The sequence below is a fragment of the Schistocerca cancellata genome, chromosome 3 (genome assembly GCF_023864275.1).
Source record: "Schistocerca cancellata isolate TAMUIC-IGC-003103 chromosome 3, iqSchCanc2.1, whole genome shotgun sequence".
NCBI classification, from domain to species: Eukaryota; Metazoa; Arthropoda; class Insecta; order Orthoptera; family Acrididae; genus Schistocerca; species Schistocerca cancellata.
The window spans coordinates 858513649-858529686 of record NC_064628.1 but is presented as its reverse complement, the minus strand read 5'-3'; positions in this window follow the sequence as shown (position 1 = coordinate 858529686).

Below are 16038 nucleotides of genomic sequence, written 5' to 3'. Positions count from 1 at the left end.
TAGTTACCCATGAAGTAATAGTAAATTTTGGTAATTGAGGGAAGTATTGTGGAAAATATTGTAGAGCGAGACCAAGATTTTAATATAAGAAACAGCTACAAACGGATAATGGTTATAATAGTAGTTATTCAGAGATGAAGACACTTTTACAGGACATCTTATCGTGGAAAGACTACATCAAAGCCGGCCGTTGTGGCCGAGCGGTTTTTTGGCGCTTCAGTCAGGAACCACGCTGCTGCTACGGTCGCAGGTTCGAATCCTGCCTCGGGCATGGATGTGTGTGATGTCCTTAGGTTAGTTAGGTTTAAGTTGTTCTAAGTCTAGGGGACTGATCACCTCAGATGTTAAGTCCCATAGTGCTCAGAACCATTTCAACCATTTTTGAACTACATCAAAGCAGTCTTAACACTGCAGACACAACAACAACAACAACGACGACGACGACGACGACGACAAAGCTAGCAGCGGCGATCGTTCGACGAGTTACACGACACCTGCAGTGAGCCGAGGACCCATCTCTGCGCCTCAGGTTTCACAGGAAGCATAGTGTTTATTCCAAAGCGAATCGCTTCAGCTCGTCGCATTGTACAGGCTTCCAATATGGAACGGCCCTTTCGTTTATCAAAAGTCATCGAGGAAACCAGGAAAAATGACGGTAAAAGTCGCACTATTCTTCATCATGACAATGCCAGCCATCATACAACAGACAAACTCAGACTATTTACGTAGTAAAGTATGATGGAACTTAAGGGGACAGTCCTCTTTGAAAATTTCAAGAAATCATTATTTTCTTGAAACGTTCCCTGGAATGTCTACTTCGTTGCGTTGTTCTTTATCGAGTTACAAGGAGATGTGTGAAAGAAGTGTATCCGGTAACCGTTCATAGAGGGGAAAAAATAGGCGACATATAATTTCAACGGCGGCCTATCAGGCGTTATGTAAATTATGAACGTGCTCGAACTAGAGATCGAACCAGCCTGTTGCTAGTTCTACGCAAAAGTGAACGAGCATAGCAGTGGGTGACAAATGGCTCTGAGCACTATGGGACTTAACATCTCTGGTCATCAGTCCCCTAGAACTTAGAACTACTTAAACCTGACTAACCTAAGGACATCACACACATCCATGCCCGAGGCAGGATTCGAACTTGCGACCGTAGCTGTCGCAGTGGATGACAGAAGCTGCCAACGAGGCCCACGGTTCCTTCACGGCCACGAAGAACCGTGGGCCCGTAGGAGAAGGGCCTTCTACTGAATCTGGAAGGAATGTTGTGCGGCCCCGGGATCGATGACTAGGTAACTACAAAAAAAAGTACCCCAAAATTATTAAAGCGGTTTTTCTCGGAGCAGTGTTTTTCAAACTGGCGGCAAACGTAACTTTAGAACTAAGAATACGATTTTGAACGGAAATTGAAATGGTTCAAATGGCTCTAAGCACTATGGGAGTTAACATCTGAGGTCATCAATCCCCTAGACGTAGAACTATTTAAACGTAACTAACCTAAGGACACCACACACATCTATGCACGAGGCAGGATTCGAACCTGCGACCGTAGCAGCAGCGCGGTTCCGGACTGAAGCGCCTAGAACCACTCGATCATAGCGGCCGGCGAACGGAATTTAATACTGGAATACTTAACTAATTTCTCCATCAAAGTATGGACCCGTTTCGCGATATGTCCAAAAATCTGTTTTCAGTGCAACCTTATGTCTCGATTTTCTTTCTCCGAAGAAAATGACATTTGTTTCAACGTGTCACCATTTGGTCACGATTAGTTGGGATGCATACTGATAGAATATGTATTGAAAAAGACTTGTAAAAAATTATTTTGTTATCGGTCTTTAGGAGTTCACGCCAATGACCAATGTTCCGGCTGCAAGCGGTGCTTCCACTAGGTCCAGCGGTTACAGTGAGTATCCGATAGAGACGGAAAAATGTTATATGCGATTTCAGGCTTTCTTGGCGCCTTTCAGCTATGAAATCTTCACGGGTTATCAGCCGAGTGGCGTCGTCTTCTAGTCGCAACGTTTCAATGGATTTCGTATCCATCATCTTCAGGCGAAGATGTCACTTCGCCTGAAGATGATGGTATCGCAATCCATTGAAACGTTGCGACTAGAAGACGATGCCACTCGGCTGATAACCCGTGAAGATTTCATAGAAATAAAAATGATTTCTGAAAGACAAATGTGTAAGGAATAAACCTAAATCATATGATTTAGTGTTACTTTTCATTTTACTGAAAAAAAAATTCACAAGATGCGTTCATGAAAACCATGAGATTTGGGTTTTTCGATTTTTATCAAAGAAGTTCATTTTTCTGTCAGTCTCTTGTTATCCGTTTAATTAAGTGGCCATAAAATGTAATTGTCCGCTTTCTCATTGTATCGGTTATATTGTCATTACTGATTCATGACCTGTTCCGTTCTATCACACTAGAAAGCGTGAAAATAGATTTTCATCACTTCAATAAGCTGTTGACTGCTTCCGAAGTTTTTGAGCTGCCAAAATCAGAATTGGAAAAAAAAATTAGCAGTACTAGTTTGAATACATACAAATATGTGTATATTTCAAAAGTATTTTTGGGTGGCTGGACGATTTGGGGGAGAGGACTAAACAGCGAGGTCAGTGTCATCGGATTAGGGAATGATGAGGAAGGAAGCCGGCTGTGCCCTGTCAAAGGAACCATCCCGTCATGTGTCTGAAGTGATTTAGGGAAATCATGGAAAACCTAAATCAGGGTGGCCGGATGCTGGTTTGAACCGTTGTCCTCCAGAATGCGAGTCCAGTGTTCTAACCATTGCGCCACCTCGCTCGGTAAGGTATTTCTGGAAAACAAGAAAACAGTTTGTTTACATTATCCATCAGCTATTAGGGAACAAACAGTTGTACTGTTTCTCAAAATATTCGCTTTTGAAACCGATGCGTTTTCTCATGTCCTCAAGCTAATACATGAATATTTTTTCACTCTGAGTTTGATACCTCAGAGACAAACAGCTAAACGATTTGGGAAAGAAAGGAAGAAAAAAGAAAGAACTGGAAGTGAGGTGTAGCAAAGCTAATGCAGTGAGCGCTCAGCTACGATCTACTCTCTTCTGCAAGAAGGAGGTCAGTACCAAGACTAAGTTATCTGTGCACCGTTCAATCTTTCGACCAACTTTGTTGTATGGGAGCGAAAGCTGGGTGGATTCAGGTTACCTTATCAACAAGGTTGAGGTTACGGATATGAAAGTAGCTAGGATGATTGCAGGTACTAGTAGATGGGAACAATGGCAGGAGGGTGACCACAATGAGGAAATCAAAGAAAAACTGGGAATGAACTCTATAGATGTAGCAGTCAGGGCGAACAGGCTTAGATGGTGGGGTCATGTTACACGCATGGGAGAAGCAAGGTTACCCAAGAGACTCATGGATTCAGCAGTAGAGGGTAGGAGGAGTCGGGGCAGACCGAGGAGAAGGTACCTGTATTCGGTTAAGAATGATTTTGAAGTAATAGGTTTAACATCAGAAGAGGCACCAATGTTAGCACTGAATAGGGGATCATGGAGGAACTGTATAAGGGGGGCTATGCTCCAGACTGAACGCTGAAAGGCATAATCAGTCTTAAATGATGATGATGATGATGATGATGATGAGGAGGAAGAAAAATGATTCGAAAAGTTTTGCATCCAAAGAATAAAAATGGGATTTGAAAACCGGGAAGCAACAAGTAGATCTTTAAATAAACTGAGAATATATCAGATATAATGAGAAAGCGAACGATTACATTTCATGCCACTTATGTACACTTATAATAGTACCCTGAGAAAAAAATACAACTTCTTTGATAAAAATCCGTAGACCCAAATGTCATTGTTTATAGAAATTAACAAATAAATATGAGTGTTGGGAACCAGAAACAAAGACAAAGAAAAATTTAGCGAAAAGGTACAAAACGTAATTTCTTTCCAGAAGAAAACACAAAAGAAGAGAGGAGGTAGGGAAATAGACAGTAGAAAGAAGAGAACAACAGACAGCAAGAATGAAGATGTACTGGGAAGCCAAGAAAGGAAATTAGTTTGATATCATAAATCATCTGTTTCATCTGGTCCTGAGTTGGTAAAATTCGAATGACACTATTAAAAACAATTTGTACCAGAAAGGTTTTATTCAGTATATCCTGTAAATTTCAAAAATTTTAAAATGAGAGCGCATACGAACTATTCATTAGACATATTTTATCAATTTTGGCAACCTTTCCACTAGACGCAGGAAAATTCGATTGGTTAAAACCGATTCTGGCATTTCATCTCTGAGTAACAGCTATTTTTCGGTGTGTGTTTGGCGCCTGTTATAACAGGTGTTTCTTATTTTGACTAAGAACCATGTACACTACTGGCCATTAAAATTGCGAAGATGACGTTCTATAGACGCGAAATTTAACCGACAGGAAGCAGATGCTGTGATATGCAAATGATCAGCTTTTCAGAGCATTCACACAAGGTTGGTGCCGGTGGCGACACCTACAACGTGCTGATATGAGGAAAGTTTCCAACCGATTTCTCATACAAAAACAGCAGTTGACCGGCGTTGCCTGGTGAAACGTTGTTGTGATGTCTCGTGTAAGGAGGAGAAATGCGTACCATCACGTTTTGAACTTTGATTAAGGTCGGATTGTAGCCTGTCGCGATTGCAGTTTATAGTATCGCGACATTGCTGCTCGCGTTCTTCGAGATCCAATGACTGGTAGCCGAATATGGAATCGGTGGGTTCAGGAGGGTAATACGGAACGCCGTGCTGAATCCCAGTCGAGATGACAGGCATCTTATTCGCATGGCTGTAACGGATCGTGCAGCCACGTCTCGGTCCCTGTGTCAACAGATGGGGACGTATGCAAGACAACAACCATTTGCACAAACAGTTCGACGACGTTTCCAGCAGCATGGACTATTAGCTCGGAGACCATGGCTGCGGTTACCCTTGACGCTGCATCAAAGACAGGAGCGCCTGCGATGGTGTACTCAACGACGAACCTGGGTGCACGAATGGAAAAAACGTCATTTTTTCGGATGAATGCAGGTTCTGTTTACAGCATCATGATGGTCGCATCCGTGTTTGGCAACATCGCGGTGAACGTACTTTGGAAGCGTGTATTCGTCATCGCTATACTGCCGTATCACCCGGCGTGATGGTATGGGGTGCCACTGGTTACACGTCTCGGTCACCTCTTCGCATTGACGGCACTTTGAACAGTGGACGTTACATTTCAGACGTGTTACGACCCGTGGATCTACCCTTCATTCGATTCCTGCGAAACCCTACATTTCAGCAGGATGGTGCACGACCGCATGTTGCAGGTCCTATACGGGCTTTTCTGGATACAGAAAATGTTCGACTGCTGCCCTGGCGAGCACATTCTCCAGATCTCTCACCAATTGAAAACGTGTGGTCTATGGTGGCCGAGCAACTGGCTCGTCACAATACGCCAGTCACTACTCTTGATGAACTATGGTATCGTGTTGAAGCTGTATGGACAGCTGTACCTATACACGCCATCCAAGCTCTGTTTGACTCAATGCCCACGCGTATCAAGGCCGTTATTACGGCCAGAGGTGGTTGTTCTGGGTACTGATTTCTCAGGATCTATGCACCCAAATTGCGTGAAAATATAATCACATGTCAGTTCTAGTATAATATATTTGTCCAATGAATACCCGTTTATGATCTGCATTTGTTCTTGGTGTAGCAATTTTAATGGCCAGTAGTGTAGAAAAGCACACGTTCAATACGCACTGCTGTCATAGCAATGCTAAATTTTTTCCTTTTGTAAATAAACTTTTGTAAAGGACGGCCTAATTTTTATATTAAAATGTGCATTGTTTGGAATACTGTGATATTATAGAAAATGGGAAAAACGATAACAACGACGATAGACACGAGCAATAAACACACAGTATAAAACTTGTAAAGCTTTGCTGAGACAATAATGCCCCTGTTGGCGTTTGTAGTGACTTAAGGTACGCGTGTACGAGCAGTGTGCAAGATTGTGTCCCACCTGACCTGTGTGGAAGATTGTCGCTTTCGCCGCTGGACATCCGTCCTGTTGGAGAGTGGCACCAACTCCACTTGGGAAATATTTTCATGAAGTGACGTAGCAAACGAAGTACAACGCTTCATTTGCTTTAAAAGAGGAAAGATTTGTCTGCAATTGCTGTAAAATAATGAAATAGGAAGGAACGTATGGCAACAGTAATAAATAAAAAATCTAAAAGTTCATTCATAGTGCACGATAAAAATTGAAAGTAGCTGATCAGTTGCCAGTGTCTACATAATATGCGTTAATGTGTTTGTAACCCTTGAAAACGGACAAATCAACACCAAAAATAGGATTTTTCACTCTTTAGCAAACTATTCGTAACGCTCAAATAGTGGTATGATCCCCGAGCAAAGTTTCAAAAAATAGGAGAATACCGGAGTTTTTTGTACTAGTCAATGAGTAATCACTTTTCGAGAAAACCATTGAACGGAATAAGTTTTCTTTTATTTACCTATTTAATTTAATATTTTGATTCTAAGTATCTAGAAACTGAGTGAGTCAAACTTTTTAAATCTTTGTTCGATGTGTACGTTTATTTCAGAAAATAATAGGAATAAAAAACCGAAAAGGCTTAGTTCAGAAACCGGTTATTTCGATCGGTTTTAACAGCCAGGTTAAACTGGTGCTGAGAACACAGATATAACCGAAAGTCGGTTGTTTCAGCTATAACCGCTATCCTCACATTGTAGTGACATCAGTGCGTGCGCTATGCAGACTGTCACCACTAAAATGTTTTTAAAGCGTTCCCAGCGGAGAGGACATTTATGTTTTTTTACTGCCTGTTATCCTCTAAAGATCCACAGGGAAGTCGCAAACCCAGGAAAACAAAGTTAATGCAGGTCGTTATCTGGCGGCTCTGGGAAGCGGGTTAATGTCCGCAGGAATAAAACTGTGATGGCCGTCCCCGTTTTCAATTGGGATAGCGGACGCGCCGCGGTCGCCGCAGGCGAGATAAGCCCTTTCAGCAGAACGCAGGAACTCGCCTGGCAGGCAGTTCTGCCGGCGCGTTTGGCTGCTTCGGGCCAGCGGCAATAAAAGCGACGTCCGGGAAAATAGCAGTGGAGCAGGTTAACGGCGGGAACTGTGCAAGACGCTAAAAAAGCGCTGTGACACTGGCACAAATTATTTCGTCTCTTCTGAGAAGCTACAAAGCAAATGTTGTTGTAGAAAAGGCATGTTAAACTCTGGAGTTAATCGGTCCAATTAAACGTTATGATAGTTTCTACGTGCCGAAAATAAAGAGAAGAAGCTGATCTAGATGTTCAGAACAACACGTTGCTGAAAGCAGATTGCCTCCACGCAAGACAACACCTTGGTCTTAATTATGAGTTAGACGCACTAGAGTTCTATATAGTTTCGGAACTGCAGCCAGACAACGTTAAAACCTTTACACGGTATTTCGGTAGACAAGCATTCAGTCACCTTTAAATGAGTGTTTTACAAGGAAACTGCTGGAGCACATCGCTGAGTTTATACGAAAAATGGGCGTGGAACGTCATAATCACAGTTATCGCTACATGAGGGGTCCGAGTCGAGTTTAGTTCCCTTTCCTATGCAGCACGTCCCTTTCAGCGATCCACGTTTCTACTGCACTGAAGAGGCAGAGAAACTGGCACATCTGCCTAATATCGTATAGGGCCCCCGCGAACACCCAGAATTGCCGCAACAAGACGTGGCAGGGACTCGACTAATGTCTGAAGTAGTGCTGGAGGGAACTGACACCTTGAATCCTGCACTGCTGTTCATAAATCCGTAAGAGTATGAGGGAGTGGAAATCTCTTCTGAACAACACGTTGCAAGGCATCCCAGATATGCTCAATAATGTACATGCCTGGGAAGTTTGGTGACCAGCGGAAGTGTTTAGACTCAGGAGAGTGTTCCTGGAGCCACTCTGTAGCTATTATGGACGTGTGGGTGCCGCATTGTCCTGCTGGAATTGCGCACGCCCTTCGGAATACAGAATGGGCATGAGTGTGGATGCAGGTGATCAGACAGGATGCTTACGTACGTGTCACCCGTCAGAGTCGTATTTAGACGCATCAGGGGTTCCATATCACTCAAACTGCACACACCCCACACCATTACAGAACCTCTATCAGCTTGAACAAATCCCTGCAGACATGCAGGGTCCTTAGATTCATGAGGTTGTCTCCACACCTGTACACGTCCATCCGCTCGATAAAATTTGAAAGGAGACTCGTCCGACCAGGCAACATGTTTCCAGTGAACAGTCCAGTGGCGGTGTTGACGGGTCGATTTAGTCGTAAATCTTTGTGTTGTCAAGGATTCACGAGTAGGCCTTCGGCTCCGAAAGGCCATATCGATGATATTTCGTTGAATGGTTGGCACGCTGACACTTGTTGATGGCCTAACATTAAAATCTGCGGCAGTTTGCGGAATGGTTGCACTTCTGTCACGTTCAGCGATTCTCTTCAGTCATCGTTGGGCGCGTTCTTGCAGGATCTTTTTCCGGCCACAGCGATGTCGGAGATTTGGTGTTTTACCGGATTCCTCATACTCACAGTACACTCGTGATATGGTGTTATGGGAAAAATCCCTGCTTCATCGCCACCTCGGAAGTTCTGTGTCCCATCGCTCGTGCACCTACTGTAACACTACGTTCAAACTCACATAAATCTTGATAACTTACCATTGTGGCGGCAGTAACCTATTTAACAACTGCGCCAGACACTTGTTGTCTTACATAGGCGTTGCTGACGACAGCCCCGTATTTTGCCTGTTTACGTATCTGATTATTTGAATACGCGTACCTGCATCAGTTCCTTTGGTGCTTCAGCGTATGACGCATTCCTAATGACTGCGTGGACGCAAAGTGCCCAAGGAAAGCAACACATAAATGAAGTGGACAAGTGGTTTTTTTCCCCTTGGAATAATTATATGGGCAAAACTCGTTCGACAACTCTTCTCACAAATATGACGTCATTTTGACGTCAAACGCGATACTAACGACCGCTTGAAGGCTATCGACTTTCGTTAGCGGTCGACTTGAAATCATCATGAGTTCAAGGTGGGGGTACCAGAGACCTATCAAAACACGTGATTCTTGGAATGATTTATTATAATTATTGCTATAATAAAACGTTACATAACGATTTACCGCCGGTTAGTGCCTTCATATAAGAGTCAACTCTCGGTAGTGAGTAGCTATAGTCAATAATTTAGAAATTATGCGTGAAATACGCTTGTTTTATGACATGCAGCATGATGTTTAATGATAACGGAGCACTGAAAATTGTTCACAAACGCGTCACCAATATTATTAAACGTCACTTAATAACGCACAAAACTTCAAGAGAGAATATGAAACCAAGACAGGAGGCAAACATCATACGACTAAAAAGTAAGTGCTGATGTGACGGATGACGTCGGGGTTTCTGGTCTCAAAGTATGTGGGTTTGCATCCGGTCACACGCAATTTTTTTAAATCATGTTAGCGTCGTTAACAAGTTCTTGGACTTTCCTATGTTCTGCAGTATTTGATGTTATTTACCTTCTGTCTAATTTGAGAAAGAAGGATGAAGTGTGTGGTTGGGTGGGAACCTAAGAATACAGTTGTAAATGCTGCGACTAAAACAAGCTGCAATAAATATCTTACACCACTGACCATTAAAATTAATACACCACGAAGGTAACGTGCTACAGACGCGAAATTAACAGACAATAAGAAGATGATGTGATATGCAAATGATTAGCTATTCAGAGCATTCACACTGGCATTGGCGCCGGTGGCGACACCTACAACGTGTTGACATGTGGAAAGTTTCCAACCGATTTCTCGTACACAAACAGCAGTTGACCGGCGTTGCGTGGTGAAATGTTGTTGTGATGCCTCGTGCAAGGGCGACAAATGCGTACCATCACGTTTCCGACTTTGATAAAGGTCAGATTGTAGCCTATCGCGATTGCGGTTTATCGTAGCGCCACATTGCTGCTCGCGTTGTTCGAGATCCAATGACTGTTAGCAGAATATGGAATCGGTGGGTTCAGGAGGGTAATACGGAACGCCGTGCTGGATCCCAACGGGCTCGTATCACTAGCAGTCGAGATGACAGGCATCTTATCCGCATGGCTGTAACGGATCGTGCAGCCACGTCTTGATCCCTGAGTCATCATATGCGAATGTTTGTAAGACAACAACCATCTGCACGAACAATTGGACGACGTTTGCAGCAGCATGGACTATCAGCTCGAAGACCATAGCTGCGGCTACCCTTGACGCTGCATCACAGACAGGATCGCCTGCGATGGTGTACTCAACGACGAACCTGGGTGCACGAATGGCAAAACATTTTTAAGGATGAATCCAGGTTCTGCTTGCAGCATCATGATGGTCGCAGCTGTCGTGTTTGGCGACATCGCGATGAACGCACATTGGAAGTGTGTATTCGTCATCGCTATACTGGCGTATCACCCGGCGTGATGGTATGGGGTGCCATTGGTTACACGTCTCGGTCACCTTTTGTTCGCGTTGACGGCACTTTGAACAGTGGACGTTACATTTCAGATGTGTTACGACCCGTGGCTCTACTCTCCATTCGATCGCTGCGAAACATTTCGGCAGGATAATGCACGACCGCATGTTGCAGATCCTGTACGGGCCTTTCTGGATACAGATAATGTTCGACTGCTGCCCTGGCCAGCACATTCTCCAGATCTCTCACCAACTGAAAACGTGTGGTCAATGGTGGCCGAGCAATTGGCTCGTCACAATACGCCAGTCACTACTCTTAATGAACTGTGGTATCGTGCTGAAGCTGCATGGGCAGCTGTACCTGTACACGCCATTCAAGCTCTGTATGACTCAATACCCAGGCGTATCATGGCCGTTATTACGGCCAGAGGTGGTTGTTCTGGGTACTTATTTCTCAGGATCTTTGCACCCAAATTGTGTAAAAATGTAATCACATGTCAGTTCTAGTATAATATATTTGTCCAATGAAAACCCTTTTATCATGTGCATTTCTTTTTGGTGTGGCAATTTTAATAGCCAGTGGTGTATTTTTTCTTCCCAAAATTATTTGGCTCTCCATTAACGAATATTTGGCGACTTGTGTGGTCAGGCAGGAACCTAGCAGCACAGCTTAAATTGCTGCGAGTGGATCGAGGAGCAACAATTTCATCCAGAATGAGATTTTCACTCTGCAGCGAAGTGTGCGCTGATATGAAACTTCCTGGCAGATTAAAACTGTGTGCTGGACCGAGACTCGAACTCGGGACCTTTGCCTTTCGGAAGGCAACGGTCCCGAGTTCGAGTCTCGGTCTGGCACACAATTTCAATGTTCCAGGAAGTTTCAACAATATTCATATTCTTCTTTGTCAGAAATTCGGCAGCCGACATGTGGTCGTCGATACTGACCTGACGTCAAAATGACGTCACGTTTGCAGGAAGTAGTGCGAAACTAGTGTTACCCTAACTACACAGCGTGAACATTAAAAAAAGCGACAAATTGCAGGGACGGATTCCCGACTGGAAATGGAGGAACAAAGGTACTGTGAACATGTGTCCGGAAATGCTACGTTGCGACGGTTGCTGGTGCTGACGAATGAAATTTCATCTGACCACGTGCTCTGTGTTCCTGGTGTGTAGTAGGCTGTGTGACGGACGCAACGTACTAGGAGCAGGAGAATGGCCCGATATTCAACCCGGGAACAAGCCGATATGGTGTCTGTGTGCGGCCAAGAAGATGGAAACGGTCGAGAGCCAGCACGGCTGTACCAAAACAAGTACCCTCACAGATACCAACTTCATCACGCAACATTTCAAAACCTTTTCCGGGAGTTTGTGTGATCATGGGTCCTTTAAGATAGCCGAACGTGTTGACGGGCCATTTGCCTGGAGCTTGTACTAGGGTTCGCCTTAATATCCTGTAGAACAAGGCTCCCAAATCTGGTGTACCTACAGTCCACAAAGCCTCATTGCACTTCCTCCTTTCTGAAAGGACCCATGATCACGCAAACGCTCAAAAAGGGTTTGATGTGGTATAATGGTTTCTGTAAAAGTACTTGTCTTAGTATAGCCTTCCTGCTTCTCGAACGTTCCCATATGCTTGGCCAATCACAAACGCCATCCCGGCTTGTTCCCGACGTGAATACCGGAACATTCTGCTGCTTGTAGTACTCTGCGTCACTCACACAGCCTACAACACACAAGGAACATACAGCACATGGCCAGAGGAACTTCCATTCGTCAGCGCCATCTTTCGTGGCAACGATGCATTTCCGTGCACTTGCTCATAGGACCTTTTTCCTTCATTTCCAGTCGGGAATTCGTCCCTGCAGGATGTCGATTTCAACGTTCAAGTTGTATGTACTGAAGCTGTCAAACAAGGTTATTATCAATGGTTACCACGCAAAATGCAATATATTTCACGATTATCAAACAACAATTCATCAAGCGAAAACTGTTGAAAGTGAAATGACACAAAATGTGATTCGGTGAATCCTCTGTAATAACCCAAGTGTCTAGATAACTTATGCTTGGCGGATAAGTGATTCTCCCCACTAAACCTCTCCCTACCTCCGTTCTCCCCCCCCCCCCAAGTCCATTTGTATTCCCCTCCTCTGCCCACCCCACTCCCTGTCGCGTCTGCCCCCCACCTCTCTTATGGGTCCTCATCCTCCATCAGCTCCTTTCCCGGTTCCCCCCTTCGCTTTTACTCTCCTTTCCCCCCTTTTTTGTTTTCCCATCTGTCCAGTTTCCCCCCACCTGCTCTCGGCTGTGGTATGTCACATTTACCAACATTTTAGTGCAGTGTTCCAGTGACTATTCAGTGTTGTTCGTCTTTCTCGTGTTGCGAACAGAAACCATGCTGTCGCTAGGTGTGAATTTTATGTCTTTTGCAAACAGAATCCAGACTGTCGCCGTGTTTTTTTAATTGTCTGTCTATTGTTTTACCTGTCTGCTTCGTATGTATTTTATTAGCATCATCATCCCTCTGTTCTTTGTTTTACGTTCCACGATTTCTTTTCGCCATGTTACTCTTTAAGTCTCCGATTTTATCGCCTGTTTTTATTATTTATTCTCTTCATCTTTCTCACAAAGTCTGTAGGCTGAAGAGCGGCATACTAAGCTGCTGCCAGCCCGCCCCCTTCGGGGGGAATTGAAATTCAATAAAATAAAAAAAAAATATAAGTGATTGGAGGAATAGAAGCCTATGTTGTGAGTTGAAGTGGGTCTGTCGTGCTACGCTGGCGACGCTTGTGGTAGTGACTTTTAAAGTGGCTGATGAGAGTGAAGATTATACAGTGGTAGAAGTGAGATTGATAACCACATAATAACTGCCGTGAGTTCGCGTTAATTATCTTTTTTCAGTAGATCGTATGTAATTATTCTACATAATGGACAATAGTTTATATGTTTATTTCGTTTATTGCTCCCAGTGTGGGAGACGAAAGTGTAAATGGCGTTTTCCAAGTTACTTCTCTGTTTCGTTAATTGTCACTTGAATCGAATACTGTTCTTTGTCAATAGTTCGAGGATAAATCAGAGTACATCTCATTTGAATACCAGTTCCTAAATAAGTACAAGAATTCATTCGTACAAGGGTCATTCCAAAAGAAATGCACACTAATTTTTTAAAATTCATCTTTTATTCTACATGTTTGAAAGTTTTACAGTATGTAGATACATCCTGTAGGAACAATATTTTCATTACTCCACATAATTTCCATCCCTCTCAACTGCCTTACGCCATCATGGTGCCAGTGCCTGTATAACCGCACGGTAAAATTCTGGACCAACCTGTTGGAGCCACTGTTTGGCAGAGTGCACAAGGAAGTCATCATCTTCAAACCTTGTTCCACGAAGAGAGTCTTTCAGTTTCCCAAAGAGATGATAGTCACATGGACCCAGGTCAGGACTGTAAGGCGGGTGTTTCAGTGTTGTCCATCCGAGTTTTTGTGATCGCTTCCATGGTTTTTTGACTGACATGTGGCCGTGCATTGTCATGCAACAGCAAACATCCTGCTTTTGCCGATGTGGTCGAACACGACTCAGTCGAGCTTGAAGTTTATTCAGTGTCGTCACATATGCATCGGAATTTATGGTGGTTCCACTAGGAATGATGTCCACAAGCAAGAGTCCTTCGTAATCGAAAAAACACTTTTCCAGCAGAAGGTGTGGTTTTGAATTTTTTTTCTTGGGTGGATTTACATGATGCCACTCCATTGATTGCCTCTTCATCTCTGGTGAAAAATGATGGAGCCATGTTTCAACACCTGTCACAATTCTTCCAAGAAATTCACCTCCACCATTCTCATATTGTTCCAAAAGTTCGTTGCAATTCCGTTTGTCTTGTTTCTTTGTGAGCCACTGTCAATATCCTGGGAACCCACCTGGCACAAACCTTTTTTAACGCAACACTTTCAGTATTCTGCAAACACTTCCTTCCCCTATCCCAACGTAGCGTGACAATTCGTTCACTGTGATGTGTCTGTCAGCAGTCACCAATTCGTTAACTCTCTGCACATTGTCTGGAGTGTGTGCAGTACGAGGCCTGCCGCTGCGAGGACAATCTTCAACATTTCCGTGCCCGCTTTCATCACGTAACCTGTTTGCCCACCGACTAACTGTACTGCGATCGACAGCAGCATCTCCATACACCTTTTTCAACCTCTTGTGTATAATTCCCACTGTCTCGTTTTCACAGCACACGAATTCTATGACAGCACGTTGCTTCTGACGAACGTCAATTGTAGCAGCCATCTTGAAGACATGCTGTGACGGCGCCACTCACGGGAACAGGTCGAACTAAGTTTGAAAACAAGCGGGAAGGATGTATCTACACACTGTAAAACTTCCACACATGCAGAATGAAAACTGTATTTTTACAAAAATAGTGTGCATTTCTTTCGGAGTGACCCTCGTATTTTGCTGATTTCACTTACTGAATTTTATAGAAAGGAAGTACCTAGAGCTCTCAAAGTGAGAACAGGCATTTGTATTTTTGGAGCAATCTTTATGATGAGTGAATGAGTAACAGTAATATCTAGGATGAGATCCGATGCTATATCTGTGGTCGTGTTTGTTGCAAATAGTTCGCATTATTCAGCAGCTGACGGATTTTGCAATGGCACTAGCAAATGGGAGCGGTTCTGCAATTGAATAAAGGACGCCTATTGCTAGCTTTGCCAGTTACTCGTATAAAACATGTGAAACAAAAATAGTAATTCCAGCGCTTCCATTTGGCGAGCAACGTAGTGGCACGAATTCGACACACATCCAGTTCATTTTCAAATCATTCTGGCACCTTAGTGGTTGGTGTTAAAGTTGTGCAGGGCTAGGTAATTAGCTTTATTATAGAGCATAAATCATACGACTTCGTTAAATAGCACATTCAACAACAGAATAAGACATAAATAATAACAAAGAGGAAACGTAAGTCAGTGATTGTGCCAAATAGTCATTAAAATAGTTATCACTTCTATTTAGCATCACACGACACACAACACTGCAACACAGTCTAACGTAACAACCGCTACAAACTGTCTCGTTTTTGTTACCTCCAGCGATAACAGCGCCCCAAGCGGTCAGCAAGCGACACCGAATGAGTGCGAATAGCAACGTTTATACTGATTTGTAACATAGTTTTTACACGTTTTGTCATAAAGATCGAAAGTATCTAAAAAATTACATCACATTTACGACTATTTAGTTTCCTAAGGCCCCTGGAAGATAGGAAACGGTGCATTACAGGACATTTTATTTATGATTCTCTTGTAACGTACATACTTTTACGGAATAATGTTTTACTTTAACAACAGAAAATCGCTATTAAATACCAGAAAACCTGACCTTCTACGGAAAGGCGCCGCATATCTACCCAACAAAGGAGACTTCTGTTTGCTACACTTTCAGCCAAACCAGTGAATGTGGAACGTAGGAACCCTATATGCTACGTAATATCTACATTATTCAACGTATCAAACAAGCCACCATAGCT